Genomic DNA, 13,317 nt, shown 5'->3' with positions numbered 1-13,317 from the left:
AGTTCAGTACACAGGAGAGAGGCTGGCGGTGGTCAGGCGCCTGTGCAGAGTTCAGCACTCAGGAGAGAGGCTGGCGGCGGTCAGACGTGTGCAGAGTTTAGCACACAGGAGAGAGGCTGGCGGCGGTCAGACGTGTGCAGAGTTCAGTACACAGGAGAGAGGCTGGCGGCGGTCAGACGTGTGCAGAGTTCAGTACACAGGAGAGAGGCTGGCGGCGGTCAGGCGTGTGCAGAGTTCAGTACACAGGAGAGAGGCTGGCGGTGGTCAGACGTGTGCAGAGTTCAGTACACAGGAGAGAGGCTGGCGGCGGTCAGGCGCCTGTGCAGAGTTCAGCACTCAGGAGAGAGGCTGGCGGCGGTCAGGCGCCTGTGCAGAGTTCAGTACTCAGGAGAGAGGCTGGCGGCGGTCAGACGTGTGCAGAGTTCAGTACACAGGAGAGAGGCTGGCGGCGGTCAGGCGTGTGCAGAGTTCAGTACACAGGAGAGAGGCTGGCGGTGGTCAGACGTGTGCAGAGTTCAGTACACAGGAGAGAGGCTGGCAGCGGTCAGGCGCCTGTGCAGAGTTCAGCACTCAGGAGAGAGGCTGGCGGCGGTCAGACGTGTGCAGAGTTTAGCACACAGGAGAGAGGCTGGCGGCGGTCAGACGTGTGCAGAGTTCAGTACACAGGAGAGAGGCTGGCGGCGGTCAGACGTGTGCAGAGTTCAGTACACAGGAGAGAGGCTGGCGGCGGTCAGGCGTGTGCAGAGTTCAGTACACAGGAGAGAGGCTGGCGGTGGTCAGGCGCCTGTGCAGAGTTCAGCACTCAGGAGAGAGGCTGGCGGCGGTCAGGCGCCTGTGCAGAGTTCAGTACTCAGGAGAGAGGCTGGCGGCGGTCAGACGTGTGCAGAGTTCAGTACTCAGGGGAGAGGCTGGCGGCGGTCAGACGTGTGCAGAGTTCAGTACTCAGGAGAAAGGCTGGCGGCGGTCAGGCGCCTGTGCAGAGTTCAGCACTCAGGAGAGAGGCTGGCGGCGGTCAGACGTGTGCAGAGTTCAGTACTCAGGAGAGAGGCTGGCGGCGGTCAGGCGCCTGTGCAGAGTTCAGTACTCAGGGGAGAGTGGTAGTGAAGCTCAGGAAAGCTGTATCCTGACAGGATGATCAGGCACAGGAAGTGCAGCACTGGAGGTTAATGCAGTTACTGAGGCCACAGAGGAGCTGGTGTTATTATCATTAATGACTGGATGCAGGAAGCACAGGCCAAGCAGAGGCAGAAGTGAGCACCAGAGGTGAAGCTTCAGTGTTCAGGTCCTGCTAAGTAGTGATGAGTGGTATAGGCAATATTCCAATTCGCGATATTTAGCGAATTTTTGTCCAAATATTCGCCATAAATTCGGCAATGTAATATATTCGCGATCAACACTAAGGGGTAGGCAACTTTCCTATTTGTTGCTAAATGCCGATATTCGCAATAAATTTGCAATTAGCATATCCGTGAATACGAATATATAGCACTATATTCTAAAAATTTGTGAATTCTTGAAGTGGCGATATTCGCGCTCAACACTACTGCTAAGTTCGGTGAGTGACACACGTTGTGAGGTCCCTCATGGTCTCCACATATTATGCCTCATTACCACATATGTACCCTCAGCCGAGGCACCTAAAACACATGGCTCATAATACCGCATTCTTGGAGATAACTGGTCATGGTTCAAACCACATTTTGGGAGGTTCCTCTTTTCATGGTGAGCCATGTCATTTGGGCATCTTGGCTGCAACAATGTACCACTTTCTGGGAGGTTCTTCTTACCCTGGTGCTCACCCACGATGCCCACGTCACAAGACACATAAAAAAATACAGTGAGGTTCTTCACCGTGCCCCGAGGTGCTAAAAATCATGGGTGATTTAACCACATTCTGGGGGGGGGGGGGGGTTCTCTTACCTTGGTGCCTCGGCCGAGATACCCTAATGACTCATTTTCCTACGAACTGAGCAGAAAAAAAATGCAATAAAGTGATAGCGATGCCTCGTGTGGTCTTGTTGTTTGGTTCACAGCCAGGGAAAGACTGATCATCATGTCATCTACTCCATAGTAGAGTCTCGGGGTCATGGCTCCTTCCTAAGCTAATAGAAGAGAAGTATCCCACCCCAACCATGGTTGGTATGTAAGTGGCTGGTCAGCAGTATTTTGCACCTGTGTGACCTCCCCGTGTAACACTGGATCTTTTCCGTGTCCTGCTGGGGTCTGCTGTGTGACCCCCCCGTGTATTGCCGGGTGTTGTCCGTGTCCTGCTGGGGTCTGCTGTGTGACCTCCCCGTCTAGTGCCGGGTGTTGTCCGCGTCCTGCTGGGGTCTGCTGTGTGACCTCCCCGTGTATTGCCGGGTGTTGTCCGTGTCCTGCTGGGGTCTGCTGTGTGACCTCCCCGTGTAACGCCGGGTGTTGTCCACGTCCTGCTGGGGTCTGCTGTGTGACCCCCCCGTGTAATGTCGGGTGTTGTCCGCGTCCTGCTGGGGTCTGCTCTGTGACCTCCCCGTGTAGTGTCGGATGTTGTCCGCGTCCTGCTGGGGTCTGCTGTGTGACCTCCCCGTGTATTGCCGGGTGTTGTCCGTGTCCTGCTGGGGTCTGCTGTGTGACCTCCCCGTGTATTGCCGGGTGTTGTCCCTGTCCTGCTGGGGTCTGCTGTGTGACCTCCCCGTGTAACGCCGGGTGTTGTCTGCGTCCTGCTGGGGTCTGCTGTGTGACCTCCCCGTGTAATGTCAGGTGTTGTCCGCGTCCTGCTGGTGTCTGCTGTGTGACCTCCCCGTGTAATGTCGGGTATTGTCCGCATCCAGCTGGGATCTGCTGTGTGACCTCCCCGTGTAACGCCGGGTGTTGTCCACGTCCTGCTGGGGTCTGCTGTGTGACCTCCCCGTGTATTGCCGGGTGTTGTCCCTGTCCTGCTGGGGTCTGCTGTGTGACCTCCCCGTGTAACGCCGGGTGTTGTCTGCGTCCTGCTGGGGTCTGCTGTGTGACCTCCCCGTGTAATGTCAGGTGTTGTCCGCGTCCTGCTGGTGTCTGCTGTGTGACCTCCCCGTGTAATGTCGGGTATTGTCCGCATCCTGCTGGGGTCTGCTGTGTGACCTCCCCATGTAAGGTCAGGTGTTGTCCGCGTCCTGCTGGGATCTGCTGTGTGACCTCCCCGTGTAATGTCGGGTGTTGTCCACGTCCTGCTGGGTTCTGCTGTGTGACCTCCCCGTGTAACTTCGGGTGTTGTCCGCGTCCTGCTGGGGTCTGCTGTGTGACCTCCCCGTGTAACGCCGGGTGTTGTCTGTGTCCTGCTGGGGTCTGCTGTGTGACCTCCCCGTGTAGTGCCGGGTGTTGTCTGTGTCCTGCTGGGGTCTGCTGTGTGACCTCCCCGTGTAACGCCAGGTGTTGTCCGCGTCCTGCTGGGGTCTGCTGTGTGACCTCCCCGTGTAGTGCCGGGTGTTGTCCGCGTCCTGCTGGGGTCTGCTGTGTGACCTCCCCGTGTAGTGCCGGGTGTTGTCCGCGTCCTGCTGGGGTCTGCTCTGTGACCTCCCCGTGTAGTGCCGGGTGTTGTCCGTGTCCTGCTGGGGTCTGCTGTGTGACCTCCCCGTGTATTGCCGGGTGTTGTCCCTGTCCTGCTGGGGTCTGCTCTGTGACCTCCCCGTGTAGTGTCGGATGTTGTCTGCGTCCTGCTGGGATCTGCTGTGTGACCTCCCCGTGTAATGTCGGGTGTTGTCCGCGTCCTGCTGGGGTCTGCTGTGTGACCTCCCCGTGTATTGCCGGGTGTTGTCCCTGTCCTGCTGGGGTCTGCTCTGTGACCTCCCCGTGTAACGCCGGGTGTTGTCCGCGTCCTGCTGGGGTCTGCTGTGTGACCTCCCCGTGTATTGCCGGGTGTTGTCCCTGTCCTGCTGGGGTCTGCTCTGTGACCTCCCCGTGTAGTGTCGGATGTTGTCTGCGTCCTGCTGGGATCTGCTGTGTGACCTCCCCGTGTAATGTCGGGTGTTGTCCGCGTCCTGCTGGGGTCTGCTGTGTGACCTCCCCGTGTAACGCCGGGTGTTGTCTGCGTCCTGCTGGGGTCTGCTGTGTGACCTCCCCGTGTAATGTCAGGTGTTGTCCGCGTCCTGCTGGTGTCTGCTGTGTGACCTCCCCGTGTAATGTCGGGTATTGTCCGCATCCAGCTGGGATCTGCTGTGTGACCTCCCCGAGTAACGCCGGGTGTTGTCCGCTTCCTGCTGGGGTCTGCTGTGTGACCTCCCCATGTAAGGTCAGGTGTTGTCCGCGTCCTGCTGGGATCTGCTGTGTGACCTCCCCGTGTAATGTCGGGTGTTGTCCACGTCCTGCTGGGATCTGCTGTGTGACCTCCCCGTGTAACATCGGGTGTTGTCCGCGTCCTGCTGGGGTCTGCTGTGTGACCTCCCCGTGTAACGCCGGGTGTTGTCTGTGTCCTGCTGGGGTCTGCTGTGTGACCTCCCCGTGTAGTGCCGGGTGTTGTCTGTGTCCTGCTGGGGTCTGCTGTGTGACCTCCCCGTGTAACGCCAGGTGTTGTCCGCGTCCTGCTGGGGTCTGCTGTGTGACCTCCCCGTGTAACGTTGGGTGTTGTCCACGTCCTGCTGGGGTCTGCTGTGTGACCTCCCCGTGTAACATTGGGTGTTGTCCACGTCCTGCTGGGGTCTGCTGTGTGACCTCCCCGTCTAGTGCCGGGTGTTGTCCACGTCCTGCTGGGGTCTGCTGTGTGACCTCCCTGTGTAATGCCAGGTGTTGTCCGCGTCCTGCTGGGGTCTGCTGTGTGACCTCCCCGTGTAGTGCCGGGTGTTGTCCGTGTCCTGCTGGGGTCTGCTGTGTGACCTTCCCGTGTAATGCCGGGTGTTGTCCGCGTCCTGCTGGGGTCTGCTGTGTGACCTCCCCGTGTAACGCCGGGTGTTGTCCACGTCCTGCTGGGGTCTGTTGTGTGACCTCCCCGTGTAACGTTGGGTGTTGTCCGCGTCCTGCTGGGGTCTGTTGTGTGACCTCCCCGTGTAATGGCGGGTGTTGTCCGCGTCCTGCTGGGGTCTGATGTGTGACCTCCCCGTGTAACGTTGGGTGTTGTCCACGTCCTGCTGGGGTCTGCTGTGTGATCTCCCCGTGTAACGCCAGGTGTTGTCTGCGTCCTGCTGGGGTCTGCTGTGTGACCTCCCTGTGTAACGTCGGGTGTTGTCCGCGTCCTGCTGGGGTCTGTTGTGTGACCTCCCCGTGTAACGTTGGGTGTTGTCCACGTCCTGCTGGGGTCTGCTGTGTGACCTCCCCGTGTATTGCCGGGTGTTGTCCCTGTCCTGCTGGGGTCTGTTGTGTGACCTCCCCGTGTAACGCCGGGTGTTGTCCGCGTCCTGCTGGGGTCTGCTGTGTGACCTCCCCGTGTAATGTCGGGTGTTGTCCGCGTCCTGCTGGGGTCTGCTGTGTGACCTCCCCGTGTAATGTCGGGTATTGTCCGCATCCAGCTGGGATCTGCTGTGTGACCTCCCCGAGTAACGCCGGGTGTTGTCCGCTTCCTGCTGGGGTCTGCTGTGTGACCTCCCCATGTAAGGTCAGGTGTTGTCCGCGTCCTGCTGGGATCTGCTGTGTGACCTCCCCGTGTAATGTCGGGTGTTGTCCACGTCCTGCTGGGATCTGCTGTGTGACCTCCCCGTGTAACATCGGGTGTTGTCCGCGTCCTGCTGGGGTCTGCTGTGTGACCTCCCCGTGTAACGCCGGGTGTTGTCTGTGTCCTGCTGGGGTCTGCTGTGTGACCTCCCCGTGTAGTGCCGGGTGTTGTCTGTGTCCTGCTGGGGTCTGCTGTGTGACCTCCCCGTGTAACGCCAGGTGTTGTCCGCGTCCTGCTGGGGTCTGCTGTGTGACCTCCCCGTGTAACGTTGGGTGTTGTCCACGTCCTGCTGGGGTCTGCTGTGTGACCTCCCCGTGTAACATTGGGTGTTGTCCACGTCCTGCTGGGGTCTGCTGTGTGACCTCCCCGTCTAGTGCCGGGTGTTGTCCACGTCCTGCTGGGGTCTGCTGTGTGACCTCCCTGTGTAATGCCAGGTGTTGTCCGCGTCCTGCTGGGGTCTGCTGTGTGACCTCCCCGTGTAGTGCCGGGTGTTGTCCGTGTCCTGCTGGGGTCTGCTGTGTGACCTCCCCGTGTAATGCCGGGTGTTGTCCGCGTCCTGCTGGGGTCTGCTGTGTGACCTCCCCGTGTAACGCCGGGTGTTGTCCACGTCCTGCTGGGGTCTGTTGTGTGACCTCCCCGTGTAACGTTGGGTGTTGTCCGCGTCCTGCTGGGGTCTGTTGTGTGACCTCCCCGTGTAATGTCAGGTGTTGTCCGCGTCCTGCTGGGGTCTGTTGTGTGACCTCCCCGTGTAACGAAGGGTGTTGTCCACGTCCTGCTGGGGTCTGCTGTGTGATCTCCCCGTGTAACGCCAGGTGTTGTCTGCGTCCTGCTGGGGTCTGCTGTGTGACCTCCCTGTGTAATGTCGGGTGTTGTCCGCGTCCTGCTGGGGTCTGTTGTGTGACCTCCCCGTGTAACGTTGGGTGTTGTCCACGTCCTGCTGGGGTCTGCTGTGTGACCTCCCCGTGTAACGCCGGGTGTTGTCCGCGTCCTGCTGGGGTCTGCTGTGTGACCTCCCTGTGTAATGTCGGGTGTTGTCCGCGTCCTGCTGGGGTCTGCTGTGTGACCTCCCCGTGTAACGCCAGGTGTTGTCCGCGTCCTGCTGGGGTCTGTTGTGTGACCTCCCCGTGTAACGCCGGGTGTTGTCCGCGTCCTGCTGGGGTCTGCTGTGTGACCTCCCCGTGTAATGTCGGGTGTTGTCCGCGTCCTGCTGGGGTCTGCTGTGTGACCTCCCCGTGTAACGTCGGGTGTTGTCCACGTCCTGCTGGGGTCTGCTGTGTGATCTCCCCGTGTAACGCCGGGTGTTGTCCGCGTCCTGCTGGGGTCTGCTGTGTGACCTCCCCGTGTAACGCCGGGTGTTGTCCGCGTCCTGCTGGGGTCTGTTGTGTGACCTCCCCGTGTAACGCCAGGTGTTGTCCGCGTCCTGCTGGGGTCTGTTGTGTGACCTCCCCGTGTAACGCCGGGTGTTTGCGTCCTGCTGGGGTCTGCTGTGTGACCTCCCTGTGTAACGCCGGGTGTTGTCCGCGTCCTGCTGGGGTCTGCTGTGTGACCTCCCTGTGTAACGCCGGGTGTTGTCCGCGTCCTGCTGGGGTCTGTTGTGTGATCTCCCCGTGTAATGTCAGGTGTTGTCCGCGTCCTGCTGGGGTCTGTTGTGTGACCTCCCCGTGTAACGCCGGGTGTTTGCGTCCTGCTGGGGTCTGCTGTGTGACCTCCCTGTGTAACGCCGGGTGTTGTCCGCGTCCTGCTGGGGTCTGCTGTGTGACCTCCCTGTGTAACGCCGGGTGTTGTCCGCGTCCTGCTGGGGTCTGCTGTGTGACCTCCCCGTGTAATGTCAGGTGTTGTCCGCGTCCTGCTGGGGTCTGTTGTGTGATCTCCCCGTGTAACGCCGGGTGTTGTCCGCGTCCTGCTGGGGTCTGCTGTGTGACCTCCCCGTGTAACGCCGGGTGTTGTCCGAGTCCTACTGGGGTCTGCTGTGTGACCTCCCCGTGTAACGCCGGGTGTTGTCCACGTCCTGCTGGGGTCTGCTGTGACCTCCCTGTGTAATGTCGGGTGTTGTCTGCGTCCTGCTGGGGTCTGCTGTGTGACCTCCCCGTGTAACGCCGGGTGTTGTCCACGTCCTGCTGGGATCTGCTGTGTGACCTCCCCGTGTAACGTCGGGTGTTGTCCACGTCCTGCTGGGGTCTGCTGTGTGACCTCCCCGTGTAATGTTGGGTGTTGTCCACGTCCTGCTGGGGTCTGCTGTGTGACCTCCCCGTGTAACGCCGGGTGTTGTCCACGTCCTGCTGGGGTCTGCTGTGTGATCTCCCCGTGTAACGCCAGGTGTTGTCCGCGTCCTGCTGGGGTCTGCTGTGTGACCTCCCCGTGTAACGTCGAGTGTTGTCCACGTCCTGCTGGGATCTGCTGTGTGATCTCCCCGTGTAATGCTGGGTGTTGTCTTCACGCAAGTCTCCAAACTATCGAGAGCAGAGCCTGCGGCCTATTGTCCCATACACGGAAGCCATCGTCTGGTGACCTGTCAGCCACTGAACTGCTGGAGCAGAGACACACTGGACTTCCCAACTCCCAAGAATAAAACAGTAACCCAGGTAAAAAGTAGACGCCCCCCAAACCCTGTCCCAATATGAGTAACAGCCATCGACAATGCCCCATTCCAGGACACCGGATAGAAACTAGTGAGGGGAATTCTTTATTCAGATATGGATGGAGGTTTTCTCCACCGTCTCCAACAAAACCAAGGTCATCCTTGGAAGCAGATCAGACAAAAAGGAACTCCCCATAAAAACAAAGGGAGCAGCATCTAACGATGAGGCCAGGTCCACATGGATGCAGCGCCTCACTGGCCTATATGTCTGGACATGGCAACTCGTGGGTCTGTATCCTACACGTATCTCCTCGCATTTCTGTCAATAGAGCCGGAACATACTGTAAGAAGGAGCAAGGGGCCGTCGTTGACGGAAGATACGCGTCACCGAGGTTCCCGGCCCCGGTGAGTTAAGAGCCGGGTTTTTCCCTGAAGTGTCAGTTTTGCAGTTGCAGTCTGACACGTCAGCTGTTAGGCCTCTTTCAGACGGCGTTGCAGGAACACACGCAATTTTTCTGCGTACGTTCAAAACATTGTAATGCATTTTGCGCTCGAGTGAGAAAAATCGCGCATGTTTGGTACCCAAACCCAGACTTCTTCACAGAAGTTCAGGCTTGGGATCGGTGTTCTGTAGATTGTATTATTTCACTTATAACATGGTTATAATGGAAAATAATAGCATTCTGAATACAGACTGCATAGTACAATAGCGCTGGAGGGGTTAAAAAATAATAATTTAACTCACCTTAATCCACTTGCTCGCGCAGCCGGCATCTCTTCTGTCTTGTCTGCAGCAACAGGACCTGTGGTGATGTCACTGCGGTCATCACATAATCCATCACATGATCTTTTACCATGGTGATGGACCATGTGACGGACCATGTGATGACCGGAGTGACGTCACCACAGGTCCTGTTCCTGCACAAAGCAAAGATGAAGACAGACGAGATGCCGGCTGCGCGAGCAAGTGGATTAAGGTGAGTTAAATTATTTTTTAACCCCTCCAGCGCTATTGTACTATGCGTTCTGTATTCAGAATGCTAATATTTTCCCTTATAACCATGTTATAAGGGAAAATAATAATGATCGGGTCTCCATCCCGATCGTCTCCTAGCAACCGTACGTGAAAATCGCACCGCATCCGCACTTGCTTGCTATTTTCACGCAACCCCATTCATTTCTATGGGGCCTGCGTTACGTGAAAAACGCACAAAATAGAACATGCTGTGATTTTCACGCAATGCATAAGTGATGCGTGAGAATCACCGCTCATGTGAACAGCCCCATAGAAATGAATGGGTCGGTATTCAGAGCGGGTGCAATGCGTTCAACTCCCACATCGCATCCGTGCGGAATACTCGCGGGACATTAGTGTGGCTGTAAAGCCGATCCGGGCCGGTTCTTATTGGGAGCAGCCAAAGAGCAGGGTGGGTGACTGTTCCCCACGGTTCCAGGCTGCATTTTGGCTGGGATATAAAAACCCAGCACGTTCAGCTGGTGTGGACTTTCCTCCATGACAGAGAAGCTGCGGAGTCTGTGCCTTGAGACACTGAGGCATCTATTTGTGAGCGCCGCATGCTGGGGAAGCAGGCCTCTAAAGCCTGCGGTGGACTGCGGGTGGGAATCTGCTGACCAGGTGAAGGTTTTGTGGACTTTGTGTGGTGTGAACAGGCACCAAATCTGAACACCGTTACTTTTGGCTTGTTTTTGTCCTATGTGTGAATAAACACACCCTGCCTACCAGAGCGAATCCCCACATTTGGTGTAGGGTGCGGGCAGACGCAGTGAGGCAGGCCTGAAGGCCGAAAAGTTTTTGTTTTCCCCGGCATAAGTGCATGTCCTATATCAAGCCGGCAAGGTTGCGACCCGTGTCCCCTGACAAAGTGGAGGCCGTCGTGGAGGCCCTCGTGGAGGCTAACTTTCAGCAGCGGGAGGCTAACAATCAGCAGCAGGAATCTAACCAGCTACTATTGCAACATGTGATGTCGTTGCAACAGGCAGGAGCGTCCCACAATGTCCACGATGCCCGGAAATGTCCGTACGGCGATCCCTAAGATGACCCCCTCGGATGACGTTGAGACCTATCTGGCGGTATTCAAAAAGGTGGCCGTGAGGGAAAAATTACCCCGAGACCAGTGGGCTGAGGTCGTCGCTCTGTTCCTGGCATCTGGACCCCAGTAAGTTATTTTTTTTTATCTGCCCGATGATCAAGCAGTACCTGACAGTAAAAGGTGAGATCCTGGTGAGACTGGGGGTGAATGTGTTGGTCCGGGCCCAGCGGGTGCATCAGTGGGAATCTAACCCGGCTGACCCGGCCAGGCCACAGTACTATGAACTATTACACCGGTTTAAAAAATGTCTGCAGCCTGAAGTTTTGACTCCCACTGCTATGCTGGACCTTCTGCTGGCGGATGTGTTCTGGAGGGCTTTGCCGTACCATCTCCAGCACTGGATCGGCCCGGTGTCTCCGGGTAATGCCTTGGAGATGGTCGAGCGCTACGAAGCCACCAAAAATCTACAGGGGGGTTCTTTTGGGAGAGGGCCAGTCAACTCCACCCCAGACCTGGCGGCCGGTGCCAGCTAGACCCGCCCGGGACGTACCCCCTGCAGATCCAACCCCGGTGGTCTGCTGTCGTTGTCAGAAGCCTGGACACATAAGGGCCGACACTAACCCATGGACACTAACTATGGCTACCGCCACTCATTATATGCCATAAAGTTGTGTGCCACAGGAACCTCCGAGACTATGGACAATAGCCACCTGTGCCAGGTGGAAGTGGGGGACACTGGCGGTGGTACTGCTGGATTCAAGGAGCCTGGTATCCCTGGTAAGAGCTGCCCTGGTGTGGCCTGCCAAGTATACTGGCCGAAAGGTCGGCGTAGTCTGTATCCATGGGGACTTGAAGGACTATCCCACCGCATTGGCCTGTGTATCAACAGTGGCCGGTCTCATGAGGTGGCCGTCGCCACAGGGCTACATTATGAATTAATAATTGGGAGAGACTTCCCCGGTTTCCTGTCACTATGGCCTGAGTCGAGAGTCACCAATACATGAGACGGATGTAACCCTAGCAGAGTGGCCCAGCTCAGGGGGGAGACCAGAACCCTGGGAACCTGAGTCCGAAGGGCCAGCGGTAGGGGTGACCACCACTTTGATGAAGGAGGGGGAGATAACCCCGCTAAGTGTGATGGTAGGAGACGTGGAGGACTTGCCACCGGGTCCGGAGTTGGCAGACCTTAACCTCTCCGGAGATCATTTTGGTACAGCACGTGGACCCGACTCTATCTCAAGCCTGGGAAAATGTAGTAGTGGTTGAGGGTGAGCCGCAACAACCGGGGGTCAAGTCTATGTTCCCCCGTTTTGTGGTTCAACAGGAGATGCTGTACAGAGTAAATCAACTACGGGGTGAGCATATTGAACAGCTGGTGGTGCCCAAGGCATAGCGCAAGCTCGTATTGGAGTTAGCCCACCAACATGTTCTTGGGGGACACCTGGGCCAGCAGAAAACGCAGGACCGGATTCTACAGCGTTTCTACTGGCCCAGTGTGTTCAGAGAGGTGGAAGAGTATTGCAAGTCTTGCCCAACCTGCCACATTTCCGTAGTCCCCTAGTCCCTCTCCCGCTTATTGAGGTTCCATTCGAGCAGATCGCTATGGATCTCATAGGCCAAGTACCGGAGTCAGCTAGAGGGCACCAGCACATCCTCGACTACGCCACACGGTACCACTACGTCATACGTCAGCCAAACTCATAGCTAAGGAGTTAATTGAGATGTTTTCTCGAGTGTGAACGCATCGCACCCGCACTGAATCCGGACCCATTCATTTCTATGGGGCTGTGCACATGAGCTGTGATTTTCACACATCACTTGTGCGTTACGTGAAAATCGCAGCATGCTCTATATTGTCCGTTTTCCACGCAACGCAGGACCCCATAGAAGTTAATGGGGCTGCGTAAAAATCGCAAGCAAGTGCGGATGCGGTGCGATTTTCACGCACGGTTGCTAGGTGACAGTCTATTCACTGTGTTATTTTCCCTTATAACATGTTTATAAGGAGAAATAATAGCATTCTGAATACAGAGTGCGTAGTAGAAGGTCCATTTTTTTAAATAATTTTTTAACCCTCAATTGACCTTGTACTAAGCATTCTGTATTAAAGAACCATGTTATAAGGGAAATACACCGGGACGCATCCGGACACGCTCGTCTGCAAGGGGCCTAAGGAAGTTCTAACAGACCAAAGGACCCCGTTTATGTCCAAGGTCATGAGGGGACTCTGAAAGTTGCTCCACATAAAACAGTTGCGGGCGTCCGTGTATCATCCGCAAACGGACGGTCTGGTGAAAATATGTTGAAAAGAGCGGTGTCTGAGGATGGGAGGGACTGGGACCTTCTTCTGCCCATCTCATGTTCGCAGTGCGAGAGGTGCCCCAGGCCTCTACTGGGTTCTCGCCCTTCGAACTGCTATACGGCAGACACCCTCGTGGTTTATTAGACGTCGCCAAAGAGGCGTGGGAACACCAACCCACACCGCACAGAAGTGTTGTTGAGAACGTCACCCAGATGCAGGGACGGATGGAAACAGTTATCTCTGGTTAGGGAGCATATGGAGGCCGCGCAGCGAGCCCAGAGTAGGGTCTATAATCGGCAGGCTCGGGTCCAGACCTTTAACCCGGGTGATTGGCTGTTGGTTCTGGTACCGACTGTAGACAGTAAGTTCCTAGCTAGGTGGCAGGGGCCCTACGAGGTGCTTGAGAAAATTGGAGAGGTAGATTATAAGGTACACCAGCCAGAGAGGCAAAAGCCGGAGCAGGTGTACCATGTGAATCTGCTCAAACACTGGAAGGAAAGGGAAACCTGTACGGAGGACGGCCCGCGGCCGGGGTTCCTAGGGGAAACGGATTCGGCCCCTCTGTCTGAAGCAGGGGAAGCGGCTGCCACAGTGAAGATTGCGAACAGCCTCTCCTCTAAACAGGCTCAGGAGGCCAGGGAGTTCATTAGTCGGAACACGGATGTGTTCTCAGACCTCCCTGGACGCACGTCCATAATCCAGCATGACATCATCACTGAGCCTCAGGCAAAAGTCCGGTTAAAACCGTACCGGGTACTCTAGGCTCGGTGACAAGCCATCGCAGAGG

Source organism: Bufo gargarizans, chromosome 4, assembly GCF_014858855.1.
Source record: "Bufo gargarizans isolate SCDJY-AF-19 chromosome 4, ASM1485885v1, whole genome shotgun sequence".
Taxonomy (NCBI): Eukaryota; Metazoa; Chordata; class Amphibia; order Anura; family Bufonidae; genus Bufo; species Bufo gargarizans.
Note: the sequence above shows the minus strand (reverse complement) of the source record.